Source organism: Ictidomys tridecemlineatus, chromosome 12 (assembly GCF_052094955.1).
Source record: "Ictidomys tridecemlineatus isolate mIctTri1 chromosome 12, mIctTri1.hap1, whole genome shotgun sequence".
Classification (NCBI taxonomy): domain Eukaryota; kingdom Metazoa; phylum Chordata; class Mammalia; order Rodentia; family Sciuridae; genus Ictidomys; species Ictidomys tridecemlineatus.
Window position 1 is genome coordinate 79,084,099 of NC_135488.1, and position 15,260 is coordinate 79,099,358.

At 35.1% G+C, this 15,260-nt stretch overlaps 1 long non-coding RNA gene across 3 annotated transcripts in view; it reads left to right on the plus strand.

Annotated features, from left to right (window-relative positions):
* The window catches only part of LOC144369601 (uncharacterized), a 368,880-nt gene that overhangs the window by 37,121 nt on the left and 316,499 nt on the right, over positions 1-15,260 (plus strand). The window contains exon 3 of one of the 3 annotated variants that reach the window (XR_013429391.1): positions 471-532. The exons of the other annotated variants lie outside the window; for them this stretch is intronic. This is a non-coding gene — a long non-coding RNA (uncharacterized LOC144369601). Of the gene's footprint in view, positions 1-470; positions 533-15,260 lie in introns of those variants that run through there. 3 annotated transcript variants of the gene reach the window in all.

The following is a 15,260-nucleotide window of genomic DNA, read 5'->3' on the forward strand; positions in this document are numbered from 1 at the left end:
CCGATGACCAAGGAAAGAACAAGATGTCAAAAATCCTCCGCTGTATTCAAGGAAATACAGGACTTAGATCCTGGCCTGTTTGGAGAGAGAACAATCATGGATAAAAGATGGTATAAACATCACTGAGATGTTGTAGCAGTACATGCCAGAAATCTGCTCTCTGGAACATCAATGCCCATAGGGAGTTTCTGTACTGTATAACTTGCTGTGAACTTCCCAAGGGTTTCCAAGAGTTGTATTCACAGAAAAGCACTGCCTCTTCAAGGTTTTCTGGGAAGAGCTACTGGTTACTGAGCTCCCAAGAGGCCACCTGCACTGCAGGAACCTAGTGGAGAAGATCAGCCCTGATTTAGGAAGAGAAAAAAATGTCCTCTTGTAATGTTCCTCCACTGCCCTCTACTGATAATGCTTGAAAATCAGGCCAACTGACCAAAGGAAAGTATTTAGAGGGCCCATCTCTGTTATTGCAGATCTGTCAATGAAGAATGGATTTGGAACTGGGAGGCATAGAACTGATAACAGACACAACAGGTAACTGAACAGCTTACTTTATTTCTTAGACTCATGTGGATCTTTGAGCAAGAATCTATTTATAAAGGGATTTAAGGAGACAAATTAGTGTAAGTGATTTTGTATAGATTTGATATAGTAGAGAATGAGAAGCATTTTAGTTTTGATAATAGCTTTTTGTGCCATTGTCAAATGTGCCCTGTTCTCTCAAGAGTTTGTTGGTTAAATATGCTGTATATTTAGTAATAGGATAGTTTGAAATACTGGCTCCATCTAAATAGCTTAATGCAACCAGTTGGACAACTGCTGTTATTTTTAATATAGTTATTACAACCTATAGAATAAAGTGTTTCTAACTTCTGCTTCCCTTTATCTCAATTCTATCTGACTAATGAGAGTCTCACCATGGGGATCTCCTAGGGCCTGCTTCAGAGTCAATATCTTACATATGCAGTTTTCTATAGAAAAATGTGATTGGTCTGTAAGTTCTTTATTCTTCTGCTTAACAATATTAAGCAATAAGTAACACTAAACATTTCTTTGGTGTTTAAAGTTTGCCAACTGTTTTCATATATATCACCTCATTAGTAAGTCCACAGTGAAAAGATAAGTGTAATTGGAATAAAAAGCCCTCATTTTTATGCAAAAAAGTGATAAAAGTTTATAGATTACATGATAGGAGGGAACACAGGGTTGGTGCTAGGGGGATGGCAGAAAGAAGGGATTACAAAGAGCATAAGCATTATTACCATTGTGGTTATGGGGATGTTTATTATCTTGAGTATAGAGATGGCATTTGGATGGAAAGTTTCAAATTGTGGACTTTAATATGTTTAGTTTATTACATGTCAAATCTACTAAATAAAGCCATTTTAGAATGCTTTTATTTTAGTTTCTCTCTCTGCCACATACTTGTTGTTTGTTCAAATGATTTATGCAACCTGTTCTCAGTTTTTCAAGTATAAAATAGTTATGATAATATTTTCTGCATATTATACAAGGATAAATAGATGAGAATTTAAAAGTTCTTTGTAAATTCTAAAGGGCCTCATACATGTAACTTATTATGGTTGTCATCATTCCACTAATAAATATTTTACAAGTGGCAAACTGAACAATTTCCATATAGGTCATCAAGAAAATTTTTATAAAAGATCAGCTACTGAGAAAAAAAGAGAATGAAAGGATGTGTGTGTGTGTGTGTGTGTGTGTGTGTGAGAGAGAGAGAGAGAGAGAGAGAGAGAGAGAGAGAGAGAGAGAGAGAGAGAGAAAGAGAAAGAGAGGTGGGGTGGGGTGAGAAAAAGAGAAGAAAGGAGAGAACAAGAAATAAGAAGAGAGACTGAGACTGAAATTCCTTGGAAATCTTTTGAAATTTCAATGTAACTAACTAGTTCACAAAATCAGAGAGAAATCAGTATGGCACCCCTGATTGTCCCATAGGCCAAGGTATTCCCTATAGCTTCTAAAAATAGTTAAAGTATTTATAAAGTATCAATTTAATAGGTATAGTTTTTATGATTTCTTTCCAGTAAGAAGAAAGATATTTAGCCATATTGCTTTAGAGAAAATTCTGTGTGTAATTTTATAAAGAAAACAGAATTGAAAGTCTGTATATTAGATATGGTAGAAATTCAAGAATATGTTCATTAAGATAGTACTGTACTAGCACAAAAAGAGACATGTAGATCAATGGGATAGAGTTGAGAATCCAAGAAAAAAATCCATGAACCTGTGGTTAATATATTGATGACAAATTTTTATAATAATATACAATATTTAGATATTTTCTATAATGCTTCACACATAATATACAATTCCACTATTCCTGTGAACATGATAGGTGTTATTGAGAAGGTTCCTTTACCATGTATACCAGTGCCCTTCCTGCATTCCCAGAGGGAAATACTTTCATAATTTGGTCTTTAATATTCTAGACCTTTTGAAGTATATTTACCAACACACCCAGGCATACACATGCACATGTATACAACAAATAAAATGTATTCAGTATTAGGATGTTTATATTCTCTATATCAAATCAAATAGATCTTAAGTATTTTTACACAGTAAATCTGCATTGTTCTCTATATAGTATTCCATAGTTTGGATACATTTTAGTTCATGTTAGTGATTCTTGTGTTGATGGATAATCAGTATTTTTTTCCCTAAATGTATCTCTAGTACATAAAATACCTTTGTGTCTTTCTCCTTAAGAATCAGTCAGGTGTTTCTCCAGTAACAATGTAGTAAAATGGACTTTTGAGGTGGTGTACTATTTGCAATTTGATTTTTGAAAGATGTTTCCAAACTGTCCTCCAAAGTAGTTATACCAATACACCTTCCTTACAGCAATGTATAAGAGATGTGTGTCTCCAAAGCATCACCAATACTTAATATTATTACAATTTTAAATTATTCACAATTAAGTGGTTAACAAATTTAACTTGTTTCTTATTAGCTGACTATTTTTCATGTTCTTTCTTTGTAAATTTCTTATCATAACATTCATTAATTTTTGTATAGGGAAAATTTACTTTCCTTAAAGACTTCAAATATATTCTAAGGAAAATTTATTTTCATTAGAAACTTTATCTTATGTTCTGTGTAATTATACAAGACAGCACTGATCACAATAAACATTGTAAAAACAAAATTGTATAGCTGGAAGAGATGGAAGCCTAGAGAATCTTTTGCTTTTATATTTGAAGGCACTAAGAGTAGGAAGATGGATTTTTTTTAAAAGAGAGAGTGAGAGAGGGAGATATTTTTTTTTAATATTTATTTTTTAGTTTTCGGCAGACACAACATCTTTGTTTGTATGTGGTGCTGAGGATCGAACTCGGGCCGCACGCATGCCAGGCGAGCACGCTACCGCTTGAGCCACATCCCCAGCCCAAGAAGATGGATTTTCACATGACATAGAGTATGTTTAGTGTCAGTGTTTGGTTTTGAAGCTATATTTTTAAATGCTTATCTCACTAAATTATGCAGAAAAATTTAAATTAAAGTTAAATATTAACTTATTCCTAGATTATGTTTAGTAACCTAGTATCAAAGCAATGGGAGAATTATCCCACACAAATTTTGAAGTTGCAAAACTACCTGATTTGAAAAGCAGGGTATATAAAATACCTCCTGAAATTAAAATAAAGTACACAAGAGACAAAGATCAAATGGCTTTATCCAGTCTGTTTCCAATGATTCAAAGTATTTCATCAAGTTCCAACCTGATGTCTTATCCATTTAAAGAATCGATTTGTTCTATTATTTTGAAAGCAGAAAAAGATAACTTAAAAGAGAGTGTAGGGGCATCTACATTTTCTTATACTCCACTGAGGTTAGAATAACCCTTAACCTAGCAGGATGGAGCATGGAATTAAAAGTAGTTTGTACAAAGGACAAATATTCTCTATAGACCCTAATTTCTTTTCAAAGTTCCCAACTTAAAGTTGAATTTTATTCTTGCTATATCATTGTCATATATCTGAAAATAACTTTGGAGACAGAGTAGAAAGTTGTTCAGCATTCACATTATTAATAGCTCAGGCCATAAATTGTACATTCTTTGAAGCTAAAAAATAGCTTTAAAGTTAAGGTATTTTGAAATTAAAAGGCTGTTAAGTTAATGATTGCCTCCAATTTTTAATTTTAGTTACCATGAGATTTTCATGCAAAAGAAATTAGAGAACACAGTGATCCTCTTCACCACTTCAAAGACATATGTATATATGTAATGTTTTATATATATATACACATACACACACACACACACACACACACTTTATCAAAGATACCTTGGTATTTCAGGACCATTATCATTATAAGCTGATGAGAATAATGAAATAACAGTTCTATGTTTTTCTTTCTTTTGAGAGTTTTTACACTGTGCATGACATTGGAAACTCACAACAGTCAATAAACTGCATGCTGTCAGTAGTACCATCTTATAGTCAAGGAAGCCAAGACATAGATAAATAAATCAACTATCCAAGATAACACAGATGAAGCTAAACTAGGAAAAAAGTTCTCTATTTCCCCCTTTTAATTTTATAACTTGTCTGATTCAATATTTCATATATCAAATAACAATGTGGTGTTTCCCATCTCACAGATTTGCCTACTCCTTTACTTTTCTCTAAGGTTCCATTACACAAAAATTCACAAGTAGGATGAATGCATATTTAACAAGTGAAAACCTTTATTTTGAACAAGCAAAATTCCTTCTATGAAAATAAGCTATGAAAAATAAATTTATAGCTTTATGGTAAATAAAAAATTTTCAAGTATTGAGAAAGAATCATTCAAAGTGTCCTAAAAACCATAATGTACCCTGATAAGCTGTAAGTATATATTGATATAGGTAACATTGAAAAATTAATTCCTAAACAATAGTTTCTTTGATAAAGATTACTTTCAGCACTAAATAACAGATACTTCACATGCAAAGGATTTTTTTTTCCTCATACAAAAAGAGCTAAGTTATTACTGAGGTTGATCATACCTCTCTGCAATAGTTTTGATCTTTCCTTCATGTTTGCAGAATACACGGGACAGTTTCCATGATCCTATTCATGTTTAAATGGACAAGATCGATCAATTGTTTCTGTTCTTTCCACAAGAGAAGAAAAACTTTCTCAACAATTCTCAGATGAACTTGTTACTTGGACAGCAAGAGTATGTAGAAATTGAGGAACCCATGGTCCTGACTTGCTTAGGCTAACAGTGATCCATCATACAGGGGTACCTCAAAACCAATCAAGGCTCTTAGTCTGGGAGAAGTGAGAGGATGGTTTTCTGTTGGGAAGTTCTCTTGTACTCAGTGGTATGAATACAAACAAAAATGCTAAATATACACACTATTTTTCAAGTATTTATTTCATTTATACTATCTGAAAACTATCATGTGCCCTGATGAGATGACAGTTTATATTGGTGTAGTAGCAAAGAAGTACTTTGATGTATACTGTTTAAAGTCAAAAGCAAGATGCATGTTATAGACACCATGTTATGGTAACATTATATAGCTTTTGAAGGCAGACCCTCTTGAATAGTAGAACCATATTCAAACTAACCAAACTCTCTGAACCATGGTTTTTTACAGAAATCAAAGTTCCTACCTCCTCTTAGATAGTATTATTCAAGTGAGCACATACATTCTCTGTTTCTGGCATCTATTACATGCTTATAATACATGTTGAAAACCTTGTTCAAAACTGAATAAACACTCAGCAAAGTAGGTGATTCTTAGGTTCTTAATTTAAAGTCAAATATGAATGTTCTCAGCAGTTCTGACTTTGCTCCATGAAGGATTCACGAACACCTGTGCTCCTTATAGGGGGCAGACAGATAAAAGGTGTGAGGGACATGAAGTTATGGGAATGATTCTATAAAATGGGCCCACTGTGCTGACCCCTCACATGCTGTCTTTTCCAAGATGCTACTTACCTGCAGCCCTGCCTGGCTTAAGTGGACAGGATATGTCACCTTCCTCCGCAAATTATCTTTAATTTGCATAAGAAATGCATATGGTGTGGATAGAGGAACCCAGTTACCTTGAAGGGGGAGAATTTTGTGACCCTCTTCATAGACCAGATCCTGGAAGTCAAGGAGAAAAGGATAAAACCTGTGAGAATGTATGGCTCACAGTCCAATTAGAAATGATTAGGCAATGGGCTCCAATTAAGTTCTTATTCAAAGGCTGAGAACACACCAGAAGGCTTATGGTAGAAATATTAATGGGCACCATCAAGGTCTTTTCCAAATGTAAAAGACCACAAGGTTCAACTGTAGTAACACTCCAACCAACTCCTTTTCCCCAGAGAAGCAGGGAAAATAATCCCAAAGGGATTACATGAAGGATTAAAACTCAGGCTAAAGGACATGGCCAATAGCTTTGATACTTTTTCAATGCCTGTTTAACATAGATTTTGAACAATACTCATGCCCCAAATCCCTATAAGCCCCTAAGCTAACACACCAAAATGGGTTTTCCTGCTATTCAGGTCCCCTCCTGCACTGTGGAAGTTCTATCTCCTCTCACTTAAATACATCCTGTTCCATTCACTCTTCCCTTTAATTGTCATTGTTTTTTTTTTCCCTTCAAATTTGCAAGAGAAGAACCCAAAGAAAAATGGCAGAGCTGGGAATCTAGTTCATTTCAAAACTCCAGTTTCACTCCTTTGTCATTTAGCTTTGCTACCAAACAGGGCTTTATATAATTCTTCTGCACCTACCTTGAAGGGAAAAGAAACTTTAAAAAATTTGCCTCCGAAGTGATACAGGTCAATTTTTCTCACAATTCATTGTTGAGAGCTAGTTGTTTGACTGCAACCAGATGCAAGGAGGTCTGAGAAATGTAATGTCTTCTATATACTTAGCTCAGCAACAAATCTGTAGTCAATAAGAGGAAGGATACATTTTGGTGGCAGCTGGTTATTTCCTCTATGATACTTAATAATTATTAGTGATTTTTAAGGATGTTTACTCCTTTCTAACTGAACTAGATTCTGAGCCAAACACTGTGAAGTGTCAATAATGAATCCAACTTGGCTCATATGGGTAGGTGATAAATGTTTACATGAATATAGTACCATATAGTAGATTCATGAACTTGAAAGCTAGATTTTTTGCACTCAAATTTTTGACTCCATTAATTCCCAGTTTTATGATTTGGGGTAAGTTAATTAACCATGGTTTCTTCTTATATAAAACTGAGAATAGTAAACTAAATCACATATGCTGTGTAGGTTATTGTAAGAATTAATTATTAATACTGTAAAAACTCTTAAAGCAATAGTTATTGGCACCTAGTACAATTATATATTTACATTGAATATTGTTTGATTTCTGAAATAAATATATATTCTGATATATACATCTCATCAAGTATTTAGTGAATATCAACAATGTGTGAGAGATGAACAGAGGCATATTAAATACTATTTGCCCAAATATGCTTACATATGGGGACATAGAAAATCCCCAGGTAGTTGGAGCTATAATCAGAATATTATGGAATGGCATCTGCTATACTGAATAAGCCAGGAAAATCCATGTGGAGAAGGTGATTTGTGATAGAGTAGCATGTGATATCCTGTCAGGGAGAGGTGCTTAGGGGTGAGGCATGGTGTCACCAATGTCTTGACAAGGAAAAAAGACTTCAGAAGGGGATTTCAGTGTATGAGTTAAATATCTCTCTTACAGAGAAGATATTGGGAGTGAATTGGATTATATATGGAGGAAGTTGTGGATGCCAAATAAATTTTCCTAAGAATTTTTATTTTTTACTGGACTTACCCATGAAGGGAATGAGATGATACAGAAAAATAAGATTGGTGATGGTGGTGGTAGAGTGGTAGTGATACTGATGTAGCTGATGCTGATAAGATTGTATCTAATTTAATACAATTAGGAACTAGAGGCAGTTGTAAAGAATGCCAGTTTTCTTGAATTTTAAAGTGGAAGTTAATGCTAAGTGAATAAAAACTTAAAGCCCCTTATAATTAGTGGCTATAATTTTAGTAACTTCATCATCCACAAGAAATACTAGATTGAATAAATATGTCCCATATAGTAATCACATAACCAGATACACTTAGTTTTCTTTTTTCACTCTTTACAGAATTCTGCTTTCATATTGGTGAAGAGATTAAGACCAATGTTTTGCTTAATTCTCAATAGTCAGCTATTTCATACCAACATAGAATAAGAAATAACTATAAGGGTCTAGAGTCAGAAAAATCTGGCTTTGAATTTGAGTTCCATAAATTATGTAGGATAGCAAGCGAGGCTCAGGAGTCCAAGGCTGAGACTCACCAGAGGGAGCGGCGCGAGTGCCCCGCCATCATCCCCGCTGCGCGCACCCAGAACAGGCCCAGAGACCCACTGGCCTGGTAGTCACATCACCCCAATTGGAGTAGGGGCAGAGCAGAGCTGCCGCCCATGCCCGGAATAGGCCCAGCGACCCGCCAGCGTGGTAGTCACGTCACCCCAATTGGAGTAGGGGCAGAGCAGAGCTGCAACCCATGCCAGGAACAGGCCCAGCGACCTGCCGGCATGGTAGTCACGTCACCCCAATTGGAATATGGGCAGAGCAGAGCCACGGCCCGCACCCGCAAGGTAGGCAGACCTGCGACCGGCCGGCAGCACAGGCCCAGCGGCCTGTCAGCGTGGTAGACAGATCACCCCAATTTGGAGAAGGAGCACAGCCCCTTCAAGGGAGATTTTTCAACTATACAAGAGCAATATAAATATAGAGAGGGAAAATTCAATAACACAACAGTATCACCAAGCAGAAAGAAACGCAAGCAGTATGAAAAGACAAGGAAAGAAAGGACCACAAGCAATGCAGTTCAACTCAACTTTAGAAGAGGTAATAGCTGCAGCAGATGGAATATCAGATAAAGAATTCAGGATATACATGCTTCAGATGATCTGGAGTCTCAAGGAAGATATTAGACAGCAAAATCAGACAATGAAAGATCACATCGACAATGAATTACATAAACAAATCCAAGAAGCAAAAGATGAACTATACAGGGAGATAGAGGTTATAAAAAACAAACAGAAATCCTAGAAATGCAAGAAGCAATAAACCAACTTAAAAACTCAATTGAGAATAGTACCAGCAGAGTAGAACACTTAGAAGATAGAACATCAGACAATGAAGACAAAGTATTTCAACTTGAAAAGAACATAGACAGCTCAGCAAGACTGTTAATAAACCATGAGCAGAACATCCAAGAAATATGGGATAACATAAAGAGACCAAACTTAAGAGTCACTGGGATACAGGAAGGTATAGAGGTCCAAACCAAAGGAATGAGCAATCTCTTCAATGAAATAATATGAGAAAACTTCCCAGACTTGAAGAATAAGACAGAATCCCAAATCCTAGAAGCCTACAGGATGCCGAATGTGCAAAATCATAAGAGATCCACACCTAGACACATTATAATGAAGATGCCCAATATACAGAATAAGGAGAGAATTTTAAAAGCTACAAGAGAAAGGAAGCAGATTACATTTAGGGGTAAACCAATCAGGATAACAGCTGATTGTTCAAAACAGACTCTGAAAGCTAGAAGATCCTGGAATAACATATTTCAAACACTGAAAGAAAATGGGTTCCAACCAAGAATTGTGTATCCTGCAAAATTAAGCTTCAGGACGGAAGATGAAATTAAAACCTTTCACAATAAACAAAAGTTAAAAGAATTTGCAGCTAGAAAACCATCTCTTCAAAACATCCTCAGCAAAATATTACAGGAAGAGGAAATGGAAAATAACAATGAAAACCAACAGCGGGAGGTAGTACAGTAAAGGGGGGGGAAATAATAAAAGAGGAAAACAAACCATGTTTAGTAACATAAATAAACAAATATGGCTGGAAGAACAACCCATATCTCAATAATTACCCTAAATGTTAATGGATTAAACTCACCAATTAAGAGACAGGCTAGTAGAATGGATCACAAAACAAGACCCAACAATATGCTGCCTACAGGAGATGCATTTGATAGGAAAAGACATACATAGACTGAAGGTGAAAGGTTGGGAAAAATCATATCACTCATATGGACTTTGGAAACAAGTAGGAGTGTCCATACTCATATCAAATAAAATAGATTTCAAGCCAAAGTTAATCAAAAGGGATAAAGAGGGACACTACATACTGCTCAAGGGAACCATACACCAACAAGACATAACAATCATAAATATATATGCCCCAAACAATGGTGCAGGTATGTTCATCAAACAAACTCTTCTCAAGTTCAAGAGTCTAATAGATCACCATACAATAATCATGGATGACTTCAACACACCTCTCTTATCACTGGACAGATCTTCCAAACAAAAGTTGAATAAGGAAACTATAGAACTCAGTAACACAATTAATAATCTAGACTTAATTGACATATATAGAATATACCACCCACCATCAAGCAGTTACACTTTTTTCTCAGGAGCACATGGATCCTTCTCAAAAATAGATCATATATTATGTCACAGGGCAACTCTTAGACATTATAAAGGAGTAGAGATAATGCCATGCATCTTATCTGATCATAATGGAATGAAACTGAAAATCAACAATAAAAGAAGTAAGGAAAAATCATGCATCACTTGGAGAATGAACAATAGGTTACTGAATGATCAATGGGTTATAGAAGACATCAAGGAGGAAATTAAAAAATTCTTAGAGATAAATGAAAACACAGACACAACATATAGGAATCTATGGGACACATTGAAAGCAGTTCTAAGAGGAAAATTCATTGCTTGGAGTTCATTCCTTAAAAAAAGAAAAAGCCAACAAATAAATGATCTCATACTTCATCTCAAAATCCTAGAAAAAGAAGAGCAAAACAACAGCAAAAGAAGTAGAAGGCAAGAAATAATTAAAATCAGAGCTGAAATTAATGAAATCACAACAAAAGAAACAATTGAAAAAATTGACAAAACTAAAAGTTGGTTCTTTGAAAAAATAAATAAAATTGACAGACCCTTAGCCATGCTAATGAAGAGAAGAAGAGAGAGAACTCAAATTACTAGCATACAGGATGAAAAAGGCAATATCACAACAGACACTTCAGAAATACAGAAGATAATCAGAAATTATTTTGAATCCTTATACTCCAATAAAATAGAAGATAGTGAAGGCATCCATAATTTCTTAAGTCATATGATCTGCCCAGATTGAGTCAGGAGGATATAGACAACCTAAACAGGCCAATATCAATTGAGGAAATAGAAGAAACCATCAAAAGAGTACCAACTACGAAAAGACCGGATGGGTATACAGCAGAGTTTTACAAAACCTTTAAAGAGGAACTAATACCAATACTTTTCAAGCTATTTCAGGAAGTAGAAAAAGAGGGAGAACTTCCAAATTCATTCTACGAGGCCAACATCACCCTGATTCCTAAACCAGACAAAGACACTTCAAAGAAAGAAAACTACAGACCAATATCTCTAATGAACCTAGATGCAAAAATTCTCAATAAAATTCTAGCGAATTGGATACAAAAGCATATCAAAAAAATTGTGCACCATGACCAAGTAGGATTCATCCCTGGGATGCAAGGCTGGTTCAATATATGGAAATCAATAAATGTTATTCACCACATCAATCGACTTAAAAATAAGAACCATATGATCATCTCAATAGATGCAGAAAAAGCATTAGACAAAGTACAGCATCCCTTTATGTTCAAAACTCTCGAAAAACTAGGGATAACAGGAACATACCTCAATATTGTAAAAGCAATCTATGCTAAGCCTCAGGCTAGCATCATTCTGAATGGAGAAAAATTGAAGGCATTCCCTTTAAAATCTGGAACAAGACAGGGATGCCCTCTCTCACCACTTCTGTTCAACATAGTTCTCAAAACACTGGCCAGAGCAATTAGACAGACAAAAGAAATTAAAGGTATAAAAATAGGAAAATAAGAACTCAAATTATCACTATTTGCAGGTGACATGATTCTATACCTAGCAGACCCAAAAGGGTCTACAAATAAACTATTAGAGCTAATAAATGAATTCAGCAAAGTGGCAGGATATAAAATCAACACGCATAAATCAAAGGCATTCCTGTATTTCACCAACAAATCTTCTGAAATGGAAATGAGGACAACCACTCCATTCACAATATCCTCAAAAAAAAAATAAATAAATAAAATACTTGGGAATCAACCTAACCAAAGAGGTGAAAGACTTATACAATGAAAACTACAGAACCCTAAAGAGAGAAATAGAAGAAGATCTTAGAAGATAGAAAAATATACCCTGTTCATGGATAGGCAGAACTAACATCATCAAAATGGCGATATTACCAAAAGTTCTCTATAGGTTTAATGCAATGCCAATCAAAATCCCAATGGCATTTCTTGTAGAAATAGAGAAAACAATCATGAAATTCATATGGAAAAATAAAAGACCCAGAATAGCAAAAACAATGCTAAGCAGGAAAGGTGAATCAGGCGGTATAGCGATACCAAACTTCAAACTATACTACAGAGCAATAGTAACAAAAACAGCATGGTACTGGTACCAAAACAGGCAGGTGGACCAATGGTACAGAATAGAGGACACAGAAACCAATCCACAAAACTACAACTATCTTATATTTGATAAAGGGGCTAAAAGCATGCAATGGAGGAAGGATAGCATCTTCAACAAATGGTGCTGGGAAAACTGGAAATCCATATGCAACAAAATGAAACTGAATCCCTTTCTCTCACCATGCACAAAAGTTAACTCAAAATGGATCAAGGAACTTGATATCAAATCAGAGACACGGCATCTGATAGAAGAAAAAGTTGGCTACGATCTACATACTGTGGGGTCAGGCTCCAAATTCCTTAATAGGACACCCATAGCACAAGAGTTAATAACAAGAATCAACAAATTGGATTTACTCAAACTAAAAAGTTTTTCTCAGCAAAAGAAACAATAAGAGAGGTAAATAGGAGCCTACATCATGGGAACAAATATTTACTCCTCACACTTCAGATAGAGCCCTAATATCCAGAGTATACAAAGAACTCAAAAAAATTAGACAATAAGATAACAAATAACCTAATCAACAAATGGGCCAAGGACCTGAACAACACTTCTCAGAGGAGGACATAAAATCAATCAACAAGTACATGAAAAAATGCTCACCATCTCTAGCAGTCAGAGAAATGCAAATCAAAACCACCCTAAGATACCATCTCACTCCAGTAAGATTGGCAGCCATTACGAAGTCAAACAACAACAAGTGCTGGCGAGGATGTGGGGAAAAGGGTACACTTGTACATTGCTGGTGGGACTGCAAATTGGTGCGGCCAATTTGGAAAGCAGTATGGAGATTTCTTGGAAAGCTGGGAATGGAACCACCATTTGACCCAGCTATTCCCCTTCTGGGTCTATTCCCTAAAGACCTAAAAAGAGCATACTTCAGGGACACTGCTACATCGATGTTCATAGCAGCACAATTCACAATAGCACGACTGTGGAACCAAACTTGATGCCCTTCAATAGATGAATGGATAAAAATAATGTGGCATTTATACACAATGGAGTATTATTCTACATTAAAAAATGACAAAATCATAGAATTTGCAGGTAAATGGATGGCATTAGAGCAGATTATGCTAAGTGAAGCTAGCCAATCCCTAAAAAACAAATGCCAAATATCTTCTTTGATATAAGGAGAGTAACTAAGAACAGAGTAGGGACAAAGAGCAGGAGAAGAAGATTAACATTAAACAGGGATGAGAGGTGGGAGGGAAAGGGAGAGAGAAGGGAAATTGCATGGAAATGGAAGGAGACTCTCAGGGTTGTACAAAATTACATACAAGAGGAAGTGAGGGGAAAGGGAAAAAATACAAGGGGGAGAAATGAATTACAGTACAGGGGGTAGAGAGAGAAGAGGGAAGGCGAGGGGAGAGGAGGGGAGGGGGGATAGTAGAGGATAGGAAAGGCAGCAGAATACAACAGACACTAGTATGGCAATATGTAAATCAATGGTTGTGTAACCAATGTGATTCTGCAATCTGTATACGGGGTAAAAATGGGAGTTCATAACCCACTTGAATCAAAGTGTGAAATCTGATATATCAAGAACTATGTAATATTTTGAACAACCAACAATAAAAATTGAAAAAAATTAAAAAATATTAAATAAATAAATACATTTATAAATAAAAAAATTATGTAGGATAATATTTGGGTTTTTTACTTAACCTAAAATTATTTAGGATTATTTATCATAAAACTATGAGAAGTGCTTACTAAAAATGTCTTGAGTCAAAAAATGAAAATTTATTAATTTTCTAGGAGCATAAACATTGACCTAGATCTCTAAATTTTATATTGTGTCATCTTCCCAGAGCTAGTTCCTGATTTCAGATTGTCCTTACCAAGTCATAATATATATATATATATATATGTATATATATATATAATATATGTATGATTATGTGTATATATATATATATATACATATAAAAACATACATACACACACACACCATATGTATACTGGTACATATATATCATAATACACCATATATATAGTGATATGTATATATAAATGTACCATTCCAAGGCTTTTATCCTCACAAAACAATGTAAAAAACTGGAAGAGAAGCCATCTTTTCTTCTGTTTCCTTTGAAGAGCTAATGCAATTTCCCAGAAGGCTTCAGAAGATGTTATGCAATGTCTAATGGCTAAATTTCATCCCTGTACATCAACCACTAGCAAAGGAAATAAAATCATTTTACTTTTGAAGTGGAGCCTAGTGTTTCCTGGAGCACATAGTCACTGAATTGTTGAACAAAATCAGACTACTGTTAACATAGATAAGGGGATAGCTCTTGGGAGGCAACATTTAAAGATTGCCTCTTGGACCTGTAATGTTCTCGCTACAAAAAGGTGTATCTTTGGTAGGTACTTTAGATGAAGGTATAGTTTGAAACTATATGGACTTGTTTATAATTTTCCATGTATAGCACGCAGGAAAAAGGAAAAAAAAGTACTTCTATCTCATACCTTTCATCCAACCTGAGACTGATTAAGTAACTTATTCAATGTATTTTTAAAGGAATACCAGAGTTCAAATTTTGCTTTTACCCCAAGAAGAAAGATACTTTAAAATTATGCATATAAATATGAGGAATGAGAAAAAGAGAAGCACACACCAGGCTTCCTATCCAAGTTCAAATCTAGTGTACAAGTGCTTCTATTTATAACATCTGAAT